The sequence below is a fragment of the Elephas maximus genome, chromosome 5 (assembly GCF_024166365.1).
Source record: "Elephas maximus indicus isolate mEleMax1 chromosome 5, mEleMax1 primary haplotype, whole genome shotgun sequence".
Classification (NCBI taxonomy): Eukaryota; Metazoa; Chordata; class Mammalia; order Proboscidea; family Elephantidae; genus Elephas; species Elephas maximus.
In genome coordinates, this window is record NC_064823.1 from 25,408,774 (window position 1) to 25,431,397 (window position 22,624).

Sequence of the window (22,624 nt, forward strand, 5' to 3'; positions counted from 1 at the left end):
TTGCGTCATCAAGGAGCGCGGCTGGCGGTGGGAAAACGAGCTAGACGTCGCTAGTGCGCAGGCTCAGAGCGAATTTGGGGAGGGCGAAGTGGCTTCGGAGAAGCGGAGGGGCTTCAGAAGAGATGTGCTTCTGAATCTGCAGAGGAAAATCTTCCCACCTCTTTTACTGTATATTTCTGGGCAGGAAAGAAGGGCACAAACAATAAGCAGCCGAATGCTATTAACTAATATTAGTACAGCGCTCTCACAATTCGCCCTTTCCTCAATTCTAGCGGGATAGGCTGAACAGTTATTAGTGAAATTTTACGGATGAGGAAGCTGAGATTGTCTACTCCAAAGCCACTGAGGCAAAGCTTGCAGCCAGATTAAAAAAAAAAAAAAAAACCCTGGAAGAGGGGAAATGGGCCTCGAATGGGGAGAAGAAAGTTGAGAAGGTGAGCTGGGTATAATAGAAGACTGAAAGTGAAACCTCATAGGAACTGAGTTCACAGGACTTGAGAACGTTCCTGCATTGTAACTAATGGTGTTATAGTTACCATCGACTGAAATTGAATTTACTGTTTATTTCTTATTGTCTCAACTTATTTTAAGCCGATAGACTTATTTTGGGGGGCTTAGTGAAACCACTCAACTTTTTTGGAGTGAGAATATTAAGTAGTAGTTAAAAGCAGGAACTCCGAACTGCCTGAGTTAAAATTCTGGCTCTGCCATTGACTAGTTCTGTGGCATTGAGCAAGTTACTTATGTGCCTCACCTTCCTTGTCTGAAAATTAGGAGTAATAAACCAATTCATTGTGAAGGATAAAAACAAGTTAGGGAAAATGGATAGGTAGGTCGAAAGCTGTCATGGAGTTGACTCCAAACCAACCCATGGGGACCCTATGTACAACAGAATAAAAAGTTTTGTGGTTCTGCATCATTCTCACCATGGGGAGGCTTGTTTGAGTCCATTGCAGCTCTTATGTCAATCCGTTTCACCCAGGGCCTCTGCCCTTGTTGGCCCTCCACATTCACCAAACAGCGTTTCCTCTTCCAGTGATTGTTCTCTCCTGATGACATGTCCAAAGCAAGTGAGTTTAACAGTGTTCTCTTGTGATCCTTAAGGTTTTCATTGGCTGATTTTTAGAAGTAGATCAAGAGGGCTTTCTTCTAGTCTGTCTCTGTCTGGAAGCTCATTTGAAACATGAAACATGTCCACCAGTTTCAAAATACTGCTGGTATTTGAAACACCCATGGCGTAGCTTACACCATCACAGCAACATGCAAGCCACAACACTACAACAAACTGAGAAATGGGCGGTGGGAAAAAAAAAGTTAATATATGTTAAATAAGGAGGCGTGGTGGTGCAATAAAAGCCCTGGTGGCACAGTGGTTAAGCGTTCTGCTGCTAACTGAAAGGTTCGTCATCTGCTTCATTAAGATTACAGCCTTGGAAACCCTATGGGGCAGTTCTACTTCGTCCTATAAGGTAGATATGAATCTGAATGTACTCCATGCCAACAAGTTTATGAGTCGGAATGGACTTGACCACAGGCAACAAAAACGTATGTAAATGGCTTAGAACAAGGCCTGGTGTGGAGTAAACCAAAACCAAACCAAACCCAGTGCTATCCAGTCGATTCTGACTCACAGTGACCCTATAGGACAGAGTAGAACTGCCCTGTAGAGTTTCCAAGGAGCACATGGCGGATTCGAACAGCCGACGCTTTGGTTAGTAGCCGTAGCACTTAACCACTACACCACCAGGGTTTCCAGTGTGGAGTAAGCACTATTTAAATATTTGCTTGTTATTTTGCTTCCTTTTGCTTTTGAGGTGGCAGGTACTATAATTTCTACACAGGCTTGATTATGATTATTTTATTCCTACTCACATGTTTTTTCTACCAGTGATACATTGTAGTCTCAACTTGTAACTCTTGCAATCCATGTACCCAGTAACTGTTTATAGAGGGTCTACTATGTCCCAAGAATAATTCAGGCACAGGAGAAACGGGGTGGACAACATTCTTGCCTTCAAGGAATTTTTGTTCTCTTCAGAGGAGACAAACAATTTCACACACTGGTAAGTGCTACTTGGGAATGGGGAGTTGCAGGAAAAGTTCACATTGTAGAGGTGACAGTTTAATTAATAGTAGTGAGAAGGAGGTTGCCATGATTTCATCTGGGGAAAGGAAAAGTGTTTCAAGCAGATGGAGCAAGTGTGCAAAAACTGAGATAGGAATGAGCTCAACATGGAGACAGGAACTGTGAAGAGAGGAGTTGTGAAGAAGGAGGGAAGTGGGCAGGAATTATGCCCACATGCTCAGTTTATTAATTTTCAAAACAGGCAAGGGGATTACAGGGTACAGGCCATTTAAGATCTTTAACAATGTAAGTTCTAGTACAGAATTTTATATCAGAACTCCTGGCTGTTATGTTCATCATTTAAATCCTTGGGTTCTTTCAGCAAGCATTTAGTAATTTCCCTTTTCCTTCAGAAATGATGTGTTGTTGTTGTTGTGTGCTGTGGAGTTGATTCTGACTCATAGTGACCCTATATGACAGAGTAAACCAAATCCAAGCCAAACCCATTGCTGTCAAGCCGATTTCAACTCACAGGGACCCTTAAAGGACACAGTGGAACTGGCCCATAGAAGTTCCAAGAAGCGCCTGGTGGATTCAAACTGCTAGCGTTATGGTTAGCAGCCGTAGCTCTTAACCACTACACCACCAGGGTTTCCACATGACAGAGTAGAACTGCCCAATAGGGTTTCCTAGGCTGTAATCTTTACAGGGAAACCCTGGTGGCGTAGTGGTTAAGTGCTACGGCTGCTAACCAAAGGGTCGGCAGTTTGGATCTGCCAGGTGCTCCTTGGGAACTCTATGGGGCAGTTCTACTCTGTCCTGTAGGGTCGCTATGAGTTGAAATCGACTTGATGGCACGGGGTTTTGTTTTGTTTTTAGTCTTTACAGGAGCAGATTGCCAGGTCTTTTCTCCCCTGAAGTCACTAGCGGGGTTCAAACTGCCTACGTTTTGGTTAGCAGCTGAGCACTTAACTGTTTCTGCCACCATGGCTCCTAGAAGTGACCTTCCTTTATTGAAGTTGTTTATCCTTCTCTGGAAGGCATCTTGGTAGTAGAAAGAGAGTGGACTTTGACTTCAGATAGACTACAAATGGACTTTGGTGAGTTAATCTTTCTGAGCTTCAGTTTCTGTATCTTTAGTTTGAAAATTATAATTACCGTGTGTTAAGTGGTATGAGTAAAAGCTTCTAGCACAATGCTTTAGACACGGTAGCTATTCAAACATTAGGTTCCTTCCTTTTTTGGCTTGGCAAAGCCATCCTGTGAGTCTTCCCAAATTTGGCATTTCAAATTGCTGTCTTGACTACATTGCCTTTGTTTTTCCTTCGATTTTTGTAGACTTTCTACCAATATTTCTTACTTTCACTATTATATTATTGTAATTTTAACACTGCAGCACTTGTCTTTTATTGAAGTTAACTCCTAGGTATATGATCCCATTTCCACTTACCTCTGCATACCATAGTACAATGTGTTTGCTTCAGGACCTTATTCTTAGTAAGAAGCTCTTGAAATGCCAAGGGAACCTTTGTTTTCGGCTTTTAGGGGGAAAAAAGTTTTTGAAGTTTGGAAAGAGGTTCAGATAACATTGCAAATTCTGCTGTTATGAAAAAAATCAGTCTGAAGCAACATATTAACCTGGATGAGCTGTCTAAATATAACCTGATTTTCAACAAATTCTTCAAATATACATCTTCTCTTCAGTGGACACCTGTTGCTTTGTCTGACCAGCACCCCTCTTTTTCTTGTAGAAGTGCCTTTCCCTGACACCACGTGGCGTTGCTGTGAGTGGGAATCGATTCAGAGGCAACGGGTTTTTCTTTTTTTGGACCTTACGTGATTCTGGTGTTGATGGTAACAGCAGTTGTGGGTGTGACCTGTCCTTGCTAACCATGGAACTGTATCTGCCGACCACATTGACCGTTCGCCCAGGTAGGCCCAAGCATAGTTTTTCCATCAGTCTTGACATGTGAACTCTGGGACAGAGAAGGTCTTTTCTTCTCTGGATTTATAAACTCTACATATCATGTCAGCCTGGAACTGTTAGGACATGCCACCACAAGAGAACCTGTCTGAAGAAGAAGTCAGGGAGAGGCTATCAAAACTGAGAAATAAGAGAGAAAAGTCTAGTCCTTATGTAGAAATAGAGTTTGCAACACCTTTCGGATGCCCAAGTTAGGTGAGCTGATACATTTTAGTTGGTCTTTTGTTACCAAACAAACCCAGTTGCTCTGGAGTCGATTCTGACTCATGGTGACCCCGTGTGTTTCGGAGTAGAACTGTGCTCCATAGGGCTTCATGGCTGTGGCCTTTCAGAAACAAATCACCAGGCCATTCTTCCAGGGCATCTCTAGGTGGGTTCAAACCACCACCCTTTCAGTGAATAGCTGAGCACTTAACCATTTGGGCTACCCAGAGTCTCTGGGGCTTTTGTTAAGTATACACAAAAGAATTCTGATTAATTCACTTCTACGAGAGTGTAAAGATCCGTGTCTTAAACTTTGTACCAAGACTGGTACCTAACCTTGTGAATATATGGATACTTGGACTATTACAGCATATCTGGTGAAATAATTAATATGTTAATGACTTGTATTAGTTTTCTAGGACTGCCATAACAAATTACCACACACTTGGATGGCTCCAGTCCATGTTTAACTCCAGCAAAACTCCAATCTCTGTCTCCATTTTCACGTGCCATCTTCCCTTTGTGTCTGTCTTTCTGTCTCATAAGATGCTGGTCATACTGGATTAAGGGCCCACCCTACTTAAATATGACCTCATCTTAACTAATAGGCAGTGGCCCTGTTTCCAAATAAGGTCACATTCTGGGGTTCCAGGAAGAACATGAATTTGGGGAAGACATTATCCAACCCAGTACCTGTGAATGAATGAACAAATGAAAGCATACCATCTTATTTAGCACATAATATTTCTGCTTTACAATTTGTCTATTCAGAAATTGGATTTCTAGAAATTCTCATTGTCTTAGTTATCTAGTACTGCTATAACAGAAATACCACAAGTGGATGGCTTTAACAAAGAGAAATTACAAGTCCAAATTCAGGGTATCAGCTCCAGGGAGAGGCTTTCTGTCTTTGTTGGCTCTGGAGTAAGGTCCTTGTCTTCCATCTTCCCCTGGTTGAAATGCTCCTCAGGCACAGGGACCGCTTGTCCAAAGGATGCACTCTGCTCCTGGTGCTGCTTTCTTGGTTGTATGAGGTCCCCAACTCTGTTTGCTTCCCTTTCCCTTCATCTCTTGAGAGATAAAAGTTAGTGCAGACCACACCCAGGGAAACTCCCTTTACAGTGGATCAGGGAGGTGACCTCAGTAAGGGTGGTGTTACAATCCCACCCTAATCCTCTTAACCTAAAATTACAATCAAAAAATGGAGGGGAACCACGCGATACTGGGAATCATGGCTTAACCGAGTTGACACATATTTTTTTGGAGACAGTTCAATCCATGACACGCCTGAAAGAAAATACTACAAAATGTGAAGAGTGGTTATCCCTGAGTGGTGGGATTCTGGGAAATTTTTTTTCTTTATGATTTTTGTTTATGAGTTTCCTAAAGGCATATGAATAACTTTTGTTATTGGAAAAACTAAAAAAATTTTTTTTTCCTGTTCTGATGTATTTAGTTATTTATTTAAGAGAATTTTGGTTTTTAACTACATTTTAATAAAGATATTTGTTTTGTTGTTGTTTTCCAAGGAAAAAACTAGGAACTGCATATCAGTTAATTTGATGAAAGGATTTTATGCATTGATAATGGAACACTAATAAGTTATGTGGTATGGATTTTTATTCCAAATATTTCTTGATATTACAGATTTAAAGAACTGCATTAATAAATCCATCTTTAGCATCTACTGATTATTTTAGAGAGCTTTCCCTTTCATTCTTACCATATCATTTGGTGTGCCCACTAAGCTATCTAAGATCTCTCATACTATTATGGGTTAAATAGTGTTGCCCCAATATGTATGTCAACTAGGCTAGGACATGTTTCCTGATATTGTGTGGTTGTCCACTATTTTGTGATCTGATATGATTTTCCTAAGTGCTGTAAATCCTAATCTCTGCCTGTGGTTAATGAAGCAAGATTAGGTTATGTTGAAGAGGATTAGGGTAGGATACAACACCCTTACTGGGGTCACAGCCATGATCTGATGTTAAGGGAGTTTCCCTGGGGTGTAGCCTGCATCACCTTTTATCTTACAAGAGATAAAAGGAGAGAGAAGCAAACAGAGAGATGGGACCTCATGCCACCAAGAATGAAGCACTGGAAGCTGAGTGCATCTTTTGGACCTGGGGTCCCTGTGCTGAGAAGCTCCTAGACCAGAGGAAGATTGATGACAAGGACCTTTTCCCAGAGTCAACAGAGAGAGAATACCTTCCCCTAGAGCTGGTCCTCTGAATTCAGACTTCTGTCCTCCTAGACTGTGAGCAAATACATTTCAGTTTGTTAGAGCCATCCATTTGTGGTATTTCTGTTATAGCAGCACTAGATAGCTAAGACGTATACTATTAAGCTTTTTCTATATACTTAGAGAAATAAAAAAAAAAAAACTCTGTGTTCATTTTATCATAAATACAACACAACAAGAGGGGAAGGTAACCAGAAGGAATTCTGATTTCCACTGCACTCAGGTGGTTGTAATGTGTGAGTAGTCATGGACACAAAGAAAATTAGGCACGTGGTTCTGTATACAACACAACACTTCTTTTGTCTATTCTTGTCTACAAAAGGAAGATGCATGTTCACTGATAAAAGTTTATAGTAGATTTTGTGGTTTAATGTTACATTCAGCAATAAATATGTTCCAGAAAAATTCTATGCCAATTAGGTTTTTTACAAATAAAATCGTATCTTAAGTAGACTTTGTTATTTTTGGTTAAATTTATTATAGTGCAAATAGCTATTAAAGGATTGTGTGGTTAGCTGAATAACAGGCCTCTAAAATCGTCCCCGTCGTAATCTCTGGGACCCGTGAATATGTTACCTTATATGGTAAAAGAGACTTTGCAGATGTGATTAAGAATCTTGAGGTGGGGGGATTATCCTGGAATATCCAGATAGGCCCAATGTAATCACATCACAGAGGCTCTTGTGAGAGGGGATGTATTGGTTTTCTGTGGTTCCTGTAACAAACTACCGCAAACTGGGCAGCTAAAAACAACAGAAATTTATTCTCTTAGAGTTCTGGAAGCCCAAAGACTGAAATCAGTATCACTGCCCTGAAATCAAGACATTGGCAGGGCCACACATCCTCTGGAGAACCTAGGGGGGAATTTGTTCCTCTTTTTGGCTTCTGGTGGCTACCAGCATTCCTTGGCTTGAAGATAACATTGCTTCATTCTTTGCCTCTGCCTTCACATCACCTTCTCCTCTCTCTCTCTCTCTCTGTGTGTGTGTGTGAAATTTCCCTTTGCTTCTCTCTTATAAGGACACTTGTGATTACATTTAGGGACTACCCAAGTAATCCAGAACAATCTCTCCATTCCAAGATCCTTAATTTAATCACATCTTCCCAAAGAACAAATTTCCAAAAAAGGTGACATTTACAGGTGCCAGGAATTAAGACCTGATATCTTTGGGACCATTATTCAGCCTAATACATGGAGGTGGTAGAATGAGAGAGAAGATGTAAGGATGAAAACAGAGGTTAGAGAGGAGAGGAAAATTTGACCACACTATGTTGCTGGCCTTGGAGATTGAGGAAGGGGCCACAAAACAAGGAATGTCGGAGGCCTTTAGAAGCTGGAAAAGGTAAGGAAATGGATTCTTTCCTTGAGCCTCCAAAAGGAGCATAGCCCTGCAGACACATTTTGGACTTCTGACTTTCAGAATGGTAAGATAATCAATTTGTGTTACTTTGAGACACTGAATATGTGGTAATTCTTTACAGTAGCAGCAGGAAACTAATATGGTTGCCAGATAAAATACAAGATGTCCAATTAAATTCAAATGTCAGGTAAACAATATTATTTTTTTGTAAGTATGTCCCATGTGTTCCAATGTTGTGAGGACAAACTTGTGCTAACAAATTATTTGTTGTTTACCTGACATTCAAATTTAAATGGACATCCTGTTTATTTTGTTTGTTTTTTTACTAAGTCTGGCAACCTTAAGCTATCATAATGTGTCTTATTTATTCATTTGAGTATTAATTTCAATCTATAACATGTCAAGGTTTCTTAAAGGAACATGCCTGTGTTCATCATAAGATAATACATTGTCGTGGGGAGATACAGTATTCATGAAGAGATTTTTACCTGTGAATTTCTCATTACAGTGTGGGGATATATTAAACAAACAAACAAACCCGTTGCCATCGAGTCGATTCCAACTCACAGCAACCCAACAGGACAGAGTGGAACTGCTCCATAGGATTTCCAAGGCTGTAAATCCTTATAGAAGCAGGCTGCCACATCTTTCTCCTGGGGGGAAGCTGGGTTCAAAATGCCAACCTTTCAGAGAGTAGCCAAGTGCTTAACCACTGCACCACCAGGGCTCCTCAGGGATATATACGTGAAAATATTGAGTGGCCTCGGCTCTTTTCTCTGGTAGTAGGAACTTGTTCTCTGGCAAAAAAAAAAAAAAAGGAAAATCTACAATTATCACCTTATAAAGCTACATGGAGTGAAAGAGGTCATCTAGCACAGGGACTGCAACGTTTAATGACTTCCAGTTCTGACAGGTTATAAATGAGTGAAGTTGGTCAGTTATGGTACTACAGGAAACAGTGGGGACTGTGGTGACCCAGACATGCCTTGCTTAAAGGGAGTCAAATAGTGCCAAAGAGTGTGAAACTAAAACAAAACACAGGCGGCTAGTTTGTTTAGCCGCCTTTCATAATCTCCATCCCTCCAAACCAATCTAAATAAATGCTCATTCTAAGTAAACACAGTGGGCTTGCCAAAAAATGTGGCCTCCCAAGAAGTTTAGTCCCTTCCAACCAGATTGCTGACCTGAAACTCCTTCTATTTATAAATTCCAGAGCTGCTACTAAGCAAAAGTCATCTAAACAAAACCATCCAAACTCTTGCTACTCTTAAGTGGGACAAACAGGCCAGCAGCAGCAGCATCACCTGTTGAAAATGCAGATTGTCAGGCTCCATCCCACGCATACCAAATCAGAAACCTGAGGGTTGGGCCCACTAAGCTGTGTTTGAACAGCCCCTCCAGCTGAGTCTTATGCTCACTACTAAAGTTAGAGAGGTTCCATCTAAATTTCTTGAGGGAAAGAGATCCACCCAGTCTTGTTTGTAGCTCTGGGATTTCCAGTCTGTTTTGCGCAAAATGTGCTTGCAGGTGTCATCCACTCCCCGTTCCCCATAAGACATTGCTAACTGCATGCTTACAGATTTCCGGAGTGAGAGGGGAAGGAAAGGAATTAAGGAACTCCTACCATGTGCTTGAAAACCCTGGTGGCCTAGTGCTTAAGAGCTACAGCTACTAACCAAAAGGTCGGCAGTTTGAATCCAACAGGTGCTCCTTGGAAACCCAATGGGGGCAGTTGTACTCTGTCCTGTACGGTAGCTGTGAGTTGGAATCGACTTGACAGCAGCGGGTTTGTTTTTTTTTTTTTTTTTCAGTATGTGCTAGGAATTCACTCTATGGCAACTTTTTTTTTTTTAAAACTGTGTGCTGGAGCCCTGGTGGTGCAGTAGTTAAGAACTAGGCTGCTAACCAAAAGGTCAGCAGTTCAAATTCACCAGCCGCTCCTTGGAAACCCTATGGGGAAGTTGTGCTTTGTCCTATAGGATACTTATGATCGGAATCGACTTGATAGTTATGGGTTTGGGTTTTTTTGTTTTTTTTTTTTTTACCATGTGCCAGCAATGCAAATTTAAATAACGTGTGCTTCCTTACCTTGTTTTCCAACTTCCTCTTCACTCATTTTTCAGAAGGAGAGCCTTCAGGTGCAATCTAAGCTTAAGGCATACTTGAACCAAGCAGCATGAGGTTTTTAAACAGATTGTGTTATTTAAAAAACACATGTACAACACTTACCACGTGCCAGGCCCTGACCTAAGCACTTATAAACATTAGTCTTCATAATCACCCAAAGAGGTTGACAAAATAATTCTGTTTTATAGATGGGAAAACCGAGGCACTGAGAAATTGAGTAATTTGTCCAAGGTCACACAGCTAGTAAATCAGAGAGGCAGGATTCATACCCAGGCAGTCTATCTCCAGAGGCTGCATTCATAACCACTACACTGTACTGCTTCTTGGAAATGGGGATCAATTTCTATGCCAAGTGTATGATCTTCACTCTTAGCACTGAGCCAGGTTATTTCCTTTCTTTCTCTGTAAGGATCTTAACCTTCTTCACTTGGGAATTTTGCCATCTGACGTCTATATAGAAAATAAAGCTGCTATTATTAGATTACCCAAATTTAACTTCTTATGCTTAGACTTAGCAAGCAATTAGAAGTAGGATCATGAAGTAGGGCTCGTTAATGCAAAGAGCTAAGACCAGGTCCAACTGTAGTCCCAAAGTAGCATATAGTCAAGAGTGGCATTGGTGCTGAACTTTAATTACAATGAGTAAGAAAAGTTGTATGTGCCAAAGTGGTCTTGGTTCTTGATTGAGAGACTCTTGCAGGATATATGATGTGTACAACCTTAGCCACCTTCTCTTGGCCCCAAAGCCCACCCACGTGATTGATCAATTCTTTATCCAAATTAAAGATTTAAGAGGAAAAGTTTCTATCTTATTTCTCACACTCGTCCTGTTTACCTCTTCCTAAAACTGTCTAGGAAAGAAGGCTCAGAAGCAGCAGCTTCAGCAGAAGTGGGAGAGCACCAGATGTTACTAACTTTCCAGTGAGGCGACACTGGACAACCAACGACAGAAAGTGGTATCATATGGCCATGTCTCTTTAAGAAGCAGTATGGTATCATTTTAAGATTGTACTTCTGTGATAATCAGCTTCTAAGATGACTCCCAATGGTCCTTACCTCCTAGCATTCAGGGTCTTATATAGTCCTCTCTCCTTGACTAACTTGCTTCTGACCAATAGAATACCTCAAGTTTGAGGGGATGTCAGTTCTATCATTAGATTCTGAGAAATTGTAACTTCCGTCTTGCTAGAAGTCTCTTTCCTTTGCGGGCTTGGATGAAGCAAGTTGCCATGTTGGGGTGGCCCACATGGAAAGAAACTGAGGACAAATACCAGGTAGAAAGGCCCTCAATCCAACAACTCAAAAGGAAGTGAATCTTGCCAACAGTCATATAAACAAGCTTGGAAACAGATCCTTTCCAAGTCCAGCTTTCGGATGAGACCCGAGCCCCAGACAACATCATGATGGCAGTGTCATAGGAAATTCTGAAGTTGAGGATTTAACTAATCCCTCCCTGGATTCCTGGCGTACAGAAGCTGTGAGATAATAAATGGGTGTTGCTTAAGGTGCTAAGCAGCAGTAGGTAACTAATACAACTTCTGTAATAAATTCTCAGGAGAGGGTCTCATAGTTCACTGGCTATTCTCATTTTGAGGCTATTTCAGAGAAAATCTCCATTTGACCTTTTTTCCCAACCTCTGAGATAATAAAGATGCTGCTAAAATAATGAAGGAATTTGTAGCTCATAAAACGCTAGATCATTTATCTCTATCATTGAAATAATTATTCGTAGTACTTTCTTTAGGGACCAGGAGCTTTTTAATGAGCTTTAAGTGGATTATCTGAGAGGCAAGCATGATCTGGACTTCAAAATTCTTGTTAAGTACCACAGGACTAGAACTGCGGTTTCTACCTCTGTTAATATACGATGCAGAGGCACTTGACCTCTGACGTGTGAATGGAAAAGCCTTGACCAACTTTGATTTTACCTTAAAAAAAATTTGAGCCTAAAATTGTGGTTTGTCTAAAGTCATTGACAAACAAAAGCCCATTTAGCAGTGGATTTTTGTCTAATCTCATAATCTTAACTAAAAAGACAGAATGCATATTGGAATCTCTGTCAGGAGTACAAATCTGTAAAAAAATTAAAATCTGATAAAGACTGAAAAGGAAGATTGAAAATAATAACATATTAAGCTTGATGGTGGGATTTTTCTTTTTGTTTCTGGTATAACTGATAAAATCTAGATGGTGCAACAAGTAAAAATGCTGTAAGAATTTAGCCGTTTACAAAAAAGAAAATTTTGTGAACTTCCTATGTGCAAACCTCTGTCATAAGCACTGGGCTAATGTAGTACACGGACAAAGTTCTTGGGAGCTTACGTTATGGAGGGACAGTTGGACAATAAAATAAATTAACAAACAAGGAAATGAATAATGCCAGGCAATGATAAGTGATTCACGGAAAAGTAAAGCTGGACACTGGGCTGGGAGGTTACTGTCCCGATTGTGTGATGAGGAAGGTGGCCTCTCTGATGAGGAGGCATTTGAGGGAACCTGAAAATACGGGGAATGAATGGTTAAGTAAGTAGCCTGTAGTATTCAAAATGCCCACGTGTACCCGCAGTAAGTTTTCTGGAAGCATATATGTTAACTGAATTTTGAAGAACAAACCAAAATCCAAACCTATTGCTGTTGAGTTGATTCTGACTGATGGCAACCCCATGTATCACAGAGTAGAAGTGCCCCATAGGGTTTTCTTGGCTGTAATCGTTTTATGAAAGGAGATCACCAGGGCTTTTCATTGGTGAAGGTGATACGTGGGTTCAAACGACCAACCTTTAGGTTAACAGCTGATCTCAAATGGCTTACACCACCAAGGGGCCTAATTTTGAAAAGGTCAATGATTTTTTTTTTTTTTTTGAGATTCTTTGGTAAGCACTTGACACACTTGAATATGGTTTCATGAGAAGGAGTTTAGTGGATAAATAGCTCAGGCCCAGAGCCAGATTGCCTGATTTGAATCCTGCCTCTGCAGCTGACTAGCTGTTTGACCTCGGGCAAGTTGTGAGACCTTCGGGGAAAAAAAATGGTCTTACAAAGTGGTCATGGGGATTAAATAAATTAACATGTGAAAAGCGCATAGAACTGTGCTGGGCTCATATTTAGCAACAATAAACATTAGCTATTATTGTTCCTTGATTACAACATTATTTATTAAATGAGGTAGACACATACCATTCTCCAAGTTGTAATGATACGCCTTTTGAAATGGCTGGAGTGTTGCCTTCAAATTGGAAACACAATTATTTAAGTCACCCTCATGACCTTTAGGAAAGTTGCAACACAGAGGCCCAGAAATATCTTCCCAGACACATTGAGATTAGGCATAACATATGAAAATAAGGATATATAAAAGTGGGTGTGAAAGGCTTTTTGAAATCAACCAAGAATGTTACACATTTAAAAAATGTCACTTTTATAGTGGTTCAGGGTATGGGTTTGGGCATCAGACAGCCTTGAATTTAGGTCCTGGCTTGGTAAACTGTGGTGTCTTGGCTTGGTAAACTGGTGGACTGGACACATCATCTAACTTAAAATGGAGTGGATATGGCTGACACTCACATAGTTTAGCACTTCACTTGTGCCAAACACTTTTCTAAGCTGTTCATATACATTTACATTAACTTATTTACTCTTCACAACCTCTTTACAAGGTAGTTGTTATTATCATCGCCATTTTATAGATGAGCAAACTGAGACAGAGGCTTACTCAAGATTACATAAGCCTCATGTGGCAGAGTCAGGATTTGAATGCAGGCAGTCCTGGAAAGCAGACTGTCTGGCTCCAAGTCTACATGCTTGAACCACACGCTCTACCGCCTCTTGGTAGGTAGATTCTACTTCAGATGGTTGCCATGAGGATTGAAGGAGGCGGCATGTAAACACTCTGTATGAGGCAAGATGCAAAGTAGGTGCACAATGTTTGTTGAAAGATTTACTATGTAAACGTGGTAAATTATATCATAGTAAAGCGAATACCCTCATATCCTCTAATGGCTGAATAATTCAATTCTTTTTCATCTTTTGAGGTTTCCTTGTGTGTACTATATCAGGTTTACAATTCCTAATAACCTTGTTTTGATAGGACATTAGATTATCAGGCATAATTTGTTTGTACTGAACCCGTGCTGGCTTCTGATGGTCACTTCTTATATTTCTAAATGCTCACAGACCATCTACTTGGGAAGCTGTTTGAGAAGGTTGCCTGCAATTAGAATCAAGCTCATCATTTTGTATAGTTTATAATATTTGTCTTCTTTGCCTTTTTGGAACCCGGGCACTTCTGGTTCTCTTCAGGATAAAAATTTGGCTTATGTTACTTCATTGGTGATGAAGACAATTAAAATTTTTCCACATGATTTTAAGGCTTCGTTAGTGATGAAGGCCATTAGGCATTTTCTACATAATTTCAATTTTTTCATGAAAGTAATCAATGGCTACACTATATTTGGAGAGCATCTGAGTCATACCATTAGCAACTGACTCCTATTTCAAACCATGACTCTCTCAAATTGTGGGACTGATCCAACATAAAATAAGATTACCCATCTGTTAGAGGAAAAGTTCCAACAGGAAAATTTAAGTAGGATGTAAGTCTGATAATGTGACATTCTTCTACCATGTAAATAAATCCTATTTTTTGCAAGTAAACCATATGTCTTAAAGGAGTAATCAAATAAAAATGTAAAATTTTTATACATCAAATCCCTGACCACAGAGTATCTAGCCATCCAAAATGCGTTTCACCAGCTGCTTCAGTACATTCGATTTTTCTCCACGGTACTAGTCAATATTTTGGTCGTCAGGCTTTGGGAAGACAGTTTGAAATTCTCATTTTCACAGGGAAGGTGATCAGTGTGTATCTGTTGATGGACTGTTTTGAAATGGCAACACTTTTGAGCTTTATCCTGAAGAAAATACAAATCAGCTGATCCACACAGTATAAAAAATAAGCATTCAGAGCAATAAGTACAGGAAAGAATTATATAAAACTTGAACAGGGAATGTACTAGAGTGGTAGGATTCCCCTCCTCCCTTAATTTTGTGGAGGTGTTTGTGCAATAGGTAAAAATTGACAAGAAATGAAAGGTCTGCCTAGCAAGTTGTGACAGGGGTAGGCTCAGGCAGCTCTGGTGTCATGTCCACCTGAACCCTGCTAGAACAGCCTGTGGCCTCCAGGTAGGTGACCTCACCCTGTGGCCAGTCCCCTCAGGCTTTAATGGCTATTTTGGCTCAATGCTTAGTTTGGCACCAGTTAACAAGACCTCATTCTGTCCCCAAGCAAACTGTGATTGGGTAACCCAACTGTTAGAAGCCCTGCACCCTGAAGCACTTAGTCATGCATACGTATGCATTTGTGCATGCTGGCTACTTAACAGCCCCCAAGTGGAGCCTAGTGGCAGAAAACGGGGAAGCTCCCATGGGGCTGAGTTTTTCTCATCCCCTTTCTGTGGGCGTTGCACTGCTCGGGAAGAAATAAAGGGAACAGCTGGAGCGAGGCAGAGCTGTTGGCAGCAGAGCGTGGTGTCAGAACCCAACTCGGCGAAGCAGATCACCCGTTGGTAGTTATATCAGGAATGCCAGGTCTTCTTTGCGCTGCCAAAAGAGAACCAACTGTGGGTGGGTGGGTAGAACAAACAGGGGGAGGGAACGAAGCAAGCCCATTTCGAAGCAGGGTTGGGAAATAAGCAATAGAGAAAATGCCCTCAGAGATGTGATACGTTGGAAGCTGTTCCATGTAGAGGGTGACATTCTGTGTTAACTGAACTATAGATGAGGTAAGGTTGCAGTGCGTGACCTTACGCTGAGCTGTATACATGACTCTCAGTGATAAACTTCCACCGAAGCCACGGTGAGCTTTGCTTGTGGGGTTGCTCTGACTCCACACAGAGATTCAGAGATGGGTGCAGCGCTCCTAGCATCTCGACGACTCCACAGTCTTGGCCTAAGGAGCAACCCATTAAAACTGCAAGGCTTTCTTTGACTTCTGGCCCCAAATATGGATTCTGAAGTTTCAGGATGGCATGTTGGTAGGACCCCAGAGATTCATAAATCTTTCCAAAGCAGACTAAGTAGTCTAATTCAACAGATATGATAACATACCTAAATATAAATGACCTGGGAGAAAAATGAAATATTCTTAGTATATTGACTCTGAGGAGCCCTGTTTGTTCAGTGGTTAAGTGCTCGACTGCTGACTGAAAGGTCAGCTGTTCAAACCTACCAACTGCTCCACAGGAAAAAGATGTCACAGTCTGCTTCAGCAAAGATTACAGCCCTGGAAACTCTATGGGGCAGTTCTACTCTGTCCTATAGGGTCACTATGAGTTGGAATTAACTTGATGGCAACAAGTTTGGCTTTTTATTTGACTCCCAATGATCTAGACAAAACACACAGTGGTCCGGAAAGAAACTACTAGAAAGCCTTTAAATACGTGTTTACCTCAGCCTTATGCTCTTTTAAGAAAGAGCCTTATGCTCTTTTAAGAACTATCCATATGCGATCAAAGGAACAACAGCAAAAGATTAGATAGAAACCTTAGGGGGAAGTGAGTTTATGATAATGAGAGAGGAGCAACTCAGAAAAGGACAGTGAGAATGTTTGCACAACTTGAAGAATGTAATCAATGTCACCGAATTGCACATGTAGAAACAGTCGAATTGGTGTATGTTTTGCTCTGTATATTCTCAACAACAAAATAAATTAGAAAAGAAATTGGTATTCTAGCTAACGTATAAAGGGTGAGCGGTGGACAGTGTAAATACAAAGTTAATGCCAAGAGGGTGTTTTTATTTCTTAGTAGCTGACAGAGTTTTGAGTACGTATGCAATTAGACATTTATAAATCTTTTGCTGTTTTATTAGACGGCTCTGTGTGCACATGAAAGTTTGTGTTTCTGATTCTGAATCTATTAGGCAAAATGAAGTGGAGAGTTTCACAACTATTTGGTGAATCTGATTAAGAGTCAGTCCACCACTTCACACTCACTAGGAGGGCTGTAATCAAAAACACATTAACAAGTGTTGGTGAAAAAAAAAAAATACTTGTTGCTGATTTCCACTCATAGTGACCTTATAGCGACCCTATAGGATGGAACAGAACTGCCCCATAGGGTTTCTAAGACCATAATCTTTACAGAATGAGCTCTAGTGGCACAGTGGTTAAGAGCTAGACTGCTAACCGAAAGGTCAGCAGTTTGAACCCACCAGCAGCTCCATGTGAGAAAGATGTGGCAGCCCGTTTCTGTAAAGATTACAGCCTTAGAAACCCCATGGGGCAATTCTACTCTGTCCTATAGCATCACTATGTGTCAGAATCAACTCGATGGTAATGGGCTTTGGTTTTTGGATTCTTTACAGAAGCAGCCTGCCACATCTTTCTTCCACGGAGTGGCTAGTGGGTTTGGACCACTGACTGAGCACTTTAATCACTGTACCACCAGGGGTTTTAGTGTTGGTCAGAATGTGGAGAAGTTGGAATCCTCATACGTTGCTGGTGGTAGTGTAAATGGTGCAGCCACTTTAGAAAATAATTTGGCAGTTCCTCAAACTAATAAACATAAGTTACCACATGATCCAGCAATTCCACCCCTAGGTATCTACCCAAGAGAAATGAAAATGTATATTCACACAAAAACTTATACATGAATTTTCACAGAAACATAATAGCCAAAAAGTAGAAATGACCAAAATGGCTATGAACTGGTAGGCAGACAGGCAAAATGTTCTCTCTCCACACCATGGAATGTCATTTGGCAATAAAAAGGCGTGAAGCAGTGAGACATGGCTGCAACATGGAAGAACTTTGAAAACATTATGCTGAGGGAAATAAGCCAGTCACAAAAGGACAAATATTGTACATCCAGCAAAAGCAAATAAATAGAGGCAGAAAGTAGGCTAGTAGTGGCATAAGGTGGAAGAGAGGGGAACCAGGAATGGGGAGTGACTGTTAATGGCTACAAGGTTTCATTTTGGGATGATAAAAATGTTCTAAAATTACATTATGGTGATGGCTGTGCAAGTCCATAAACATACTAAAAACCATTGAATTGCATATTTTGAACAGATGTGCTTTATGGTATGTAAATTATATCTCAACAAAACTGTTTTAAACAAACGAACAAAACCCAAACCAGTCGCTATGGTGTTGATTCTGACTCATGGTGTGAGAGTAGAACTGCGCTCCCTAGAATTGTAATGGCTATGATCTTTCAGAAATAAATTGCCAGGCCTTTTTTCCAAGGTGCCTCTGGGTAGGTTAGAATCTACAACCTTGACTGAGCACTTAACCATTTGTAGTACCCAGGGTCTCCGTTTTAAACAAAAGAGTCAATCCACGTGTTCAAACTGCAGGATAAACTTTTTCTTAAGTGATCATTTTTTTCTTGTCTCACCTCTCAATATGAGATCTTTAGTGTAGTTCTGAGGCCCTGGTGGTGCAATGGTTAAGCTCTTGACTGCTAACCAGAAGGTCAGGGGTTTGAATCCACCAGGTGCTCTGAGGGAGACAGACGTGGCAGTCTGCTTCCATGAAGATTCAAAACCAAAGGCAAACCCATTACTGTTGAGTCAATTCCCACTCATAGGTTTTTGGGTGGGGTGAGCGACCCTATAGGACAGAGCAGAACTACCCTATAGAGTTTCCAAGGAGTGGCTGGTGGATTTGAACTGTCAACCTGCTGGTTAGCAGCCAGACACCTAACCACCACACCACCATGAAGATTACAGCCTTGGAAATCCTATGGAACAGCTCTACCTCATCCTATAGGTCGCTATGAGTCAGAATCGACGCCGTGGCAACAGGTTTTTTAGTGTAGTTCTGGTTTAAATACATTAGTGCATCTAGTTCCTTGTCATAAAGAGCTAGCTATGTATATGTGTCACTGTGAGTTAGAATTGACTCAACAGCAATGGATTTGTTTTTGTTTTGTTTATGTATGTGTATAATTGTCCACAGACTAGAGAGAATTCTACTCATTAATTTGTTCAATGATTCATTCAACAAATATTTACTGAGTGCTTTCTTTGTGGCTAAAAAAAAAAAAGAATTTTTTTTTTCTTTGTGGCAGGCACTGAGAATATCACAATAGGCAGGCAATCTTCATTTCATTATCATGGAATCCATAGTGTAACAGGAAAGATATGTAATGGGACTCGTGAGGGGAAGTTCAGGGAATGTATAGTAAAGGAGACTAGCATAGTCTGGGATCAGAGAACACCCTGCCAAGAAAGTACCACTTCAGCTGACAGGATGGCATTGGGAAGGCGCAGCAAGAGGGGATTTTCTTTCTTTTTTTTTTTTTTTTAAGTTTTCTCTATATCCTTCTGAACTCAAGCAGGACATTTTGATACACATCAAAATGTAAAATTGTTGTTCTTATTATTTAGTACCAACTAATTTGAATAAGGATCCCTGGTGGCACAGTGATTAAGAGCTCAGCTGTTAACCAAAAGGTCAGCAGTTCAAATCCACCAACAGCTCCTTGGAGATCCTATGGGGCAGTTCTACGCTGTCCTATAGGGTCGAGACTCGATGGCAATGGGTTTTTTGGGTTTATGTAAATTAACCAAAACCAAACCAAACCTGCTGCCATGGAGTCAACTCCAATTCATAGCGACCCTATTAGGACAGAGTAGAACTGCCCCATAGGGTTTCCAAGGAGTGGCTGGTAGATTCGAACTGCCAACCTTTGGATAGCAGCCAAACACTTAATCACTGTGCCACCAGGGCTCCATAAAGACCTTCTTAACGCTCACTCATTCTAACGCTTACTTCTTTCGCTGATCTGTTTTTCAAGCCTCACTCCCACCCCATGTTTCACCTGGGGGGAGAGGCCCATTGCCATGAGGAAGACTATTTCGCATGTAATTGGCTAACAGAAAGAGCTTGATAATTAAGAGCTTGTTTTTCCTGTCTTAACAGAATGTCCCTTTGCCAAACGGGCTGTGTTAAAATGTCAGGTATCCTTCTCACATAGCTTGCGGTTCTTTTCCTGAATAACTCAAGAATTGTGGAAACTACCTTATTACAGTATCACAAATCAGTCGGTCAATAGCGACCAGTCCCTCCGATCTGAAATGACAGGTTGCTGCATGAGAACTGATGAGAATAAGACCCTGTGATTTTATACTGGTTAAAGTTACAGAAAGCTTTTGAACACAGTACTGCTGTCTTTGTTTTCAGAAAAAGTCTTCTTGAGGTGGGGGGCATGATTAATATTAAAATATTATTAAATATGAATTATTATAATTATAATTTTTTCTTTTTGAACAAAGACCCAGAGGTTCCACATCCCAGTTTGTGTTCTGCTACCATCACAAACAAGTTTTTTGTCCTCTCGCACCATAATTTTATTAACATGACTTCACGGATCAAAAATTTTATGATGTAACAATATCAGCTCTCTTATCCTGAAAACAAACAAGCCAGACAAAAAACAAAATTAGCATGCATGTTTTTCCTAAAACTTACTTGAGGATAACAACAAAATATATTCAAACAAAGAGCATAGACATTATTCAATTTGAAAGCAATTTTGGACTTCGAGTATGGCTTATCTTTGAAGACAGTTCAGGAAGCTCTACCAGCATCTCTTCACATTGTTAGAATTGAATTTGTGCACATTGCAGAAGCACTTTGTTCTAAATTGAAGACTGTAGCTGGGATCAAATGAGATAATAATGTATGTGAAAGTGCCCTGTTAAACAGTTCTACAAATATACATCATTATTATCATTAAAGATGATGGTAGTTAATGTAACAGCTGAGAGTGCATTTAGCTAATGAGGAACTGGAATCTCACTGGGTGTGGCTATCTCCCATGAGAGAACTAGACAGCCCTACCCACAGCCCGGCAGTCAATTCTGACCCATAGTGACCCTTTTGGACAGGGTAGAACTGCTCCATAGGGTTTCCAAGCTTGTAAGTCTTTAGGGAAGCCAACTGAAACATCTTTCTCCCATGGAGCAGCTGGTAAGTTTGAACTGCTGCGCTTTCGGTTAGCAGCCAGGCACTTTAACCACTGTGCCACTACACAGCTGGGTATTACCAACACAGTGCTTCTCAAACTTTACTGTACATAAGAACTGCCTGGAGATATTGTTAAACTGCTGCTTTAATACAAAATCCCGGGGTTGGGCCTGAGTTTCTTCATTTCTAACAAGGTTACAGTTGATGCCAACACTGCTGATTTATAGACTATACTTTTAACAGCGAGGTTCTAAGTATTCATACAGGTTGCTGATTAGGAAAAAAAGAAAAGTAAACAGGATAAAGCCAAGGCCAATGCTCCTTGGGTCCCTGGGTGGTGTAACTGGTTTGTTTTGTTTTTTAATAGTAAGATTAGGGATAGATAAGAAATATGTCTTATTAAAGTGGAGGGAATTTTGGAAAAGAGTTATGAAAATACACTCTTAATGACGGGCACCTTCTCAGACAAATGATCTTAGGAAAGAGTAGACAGAAGTTGAGGATCTGAACATAACCACAAAGCTAAACATGCTTATTTGCCCTTTAGAAAGTCTTTGTATATCTTCAGGTATACTTGTGCCCTATCTTGAAGACTTCTGGCCTAAGGTTAGTGGGAGACTGAGTAGGCAAAAGAAATATAGTAGGGGAGTTGGATTATTCACTGAATAAATGGAAAAAACAGGGAAGTCATAGGTAAAAAAAAAAATAAGGATGGATCTCTACCTGTGTGTTGATTATGTGTCAGCTTGGCTGGGCCATGATTCTCAGTGTTTTGGTAGCTGTATAATGTTGTGATCACTTCCCTGTTGAAAGCTGATATGTGATCACCCCCATGACGGAATCTGCTGAGTGATTCTGGCAAGGCAGGGCCAGAAGCTTACAGCCCCCTTAGCCTTCATCTCTCCACCCTCCACCGCCTGCTTCCTTCCTGCTCACCTTGGCAAGGTTTTTGGCTTGTTCTGGATCCAGCAGCTGCCTCTTGTCTGACCTCTGGTTCTTGAGTTAGTAGTTTACCTGTTGATCTTGGGATTCATTGATCTTTACAGGTTGCTTGCAAGAGTCCTGCTCCCCAACCTACTGATCTTGGGTTTGCCAGCTCCTGCAGCTACATGAATCAGGATAAACCTTGCGGTCTTGCTTGCTGACCTTGGGATTCCTTGACCTTCACAGCCTGTGAGTGAGAGCCCTGCTGTCCAACCTGTTGATCTTGGGTTCACCAACTTCTGTGGCTCCGTGAGTTGGGAGAGTCCACTATCCTGATCTATGGACTTGGGACTTTCCAACCTCTACAATTGTGTGACATGTTTCCTTGATATAAAAACCAAAACCAAACCCAACCAAACCCATGGCCATCGAGTTGATTTCAACTCATAGTGACCCCATAGGACAGAGTAGCACTGCCCTATAGAGTTTCCAAGGAGCGCCTGGTGGATTTGAACTGCTGACCTTTTGGTTAGCAGCTGTAGCTCTTAACCGCTACGCCACGAGGGTTTCCTTCCTTGATATAAATCTCTTTATATTTTTATGCACTGGTTTAGCTTTTCTAGAGAACCCAGTCTAAGACACTACCTTACATCTCATCAAAAATTAAATTCTGGATAGATCAAAAATTTAAATGTAAAAAATGAAACCATAACAGTACTAGAAGAAACCTGAGTGATTTTCT

At 40.8% G+C, this 22,624-nt stretch overlaps 1 long non-coding RNA gene across 1 annotated transcript; it reads left to right on the top strand.

The window, feature by feature from the left end:
- Positions 1 to 95: 95 nt before the first annotated feature.
- Positions 96 to 22,398, top strand: LOC126076807 (uncharacterized). Its single transcript, XR_007517599.1, has 5 exons — positions 96 to 1,070; positions 1,937 to 2,063; positions 3,817 to 3,997; positions 10,842 to 10,939; positions 22,005 to 22,398. It is a non-coding gene; the product is annotated as an uncharacterized LOC126076807 (long non-coding RNA).
- The last annotated feature ends 226 nt before the right edge of the window (positions 22,399 to 22,624 follow it).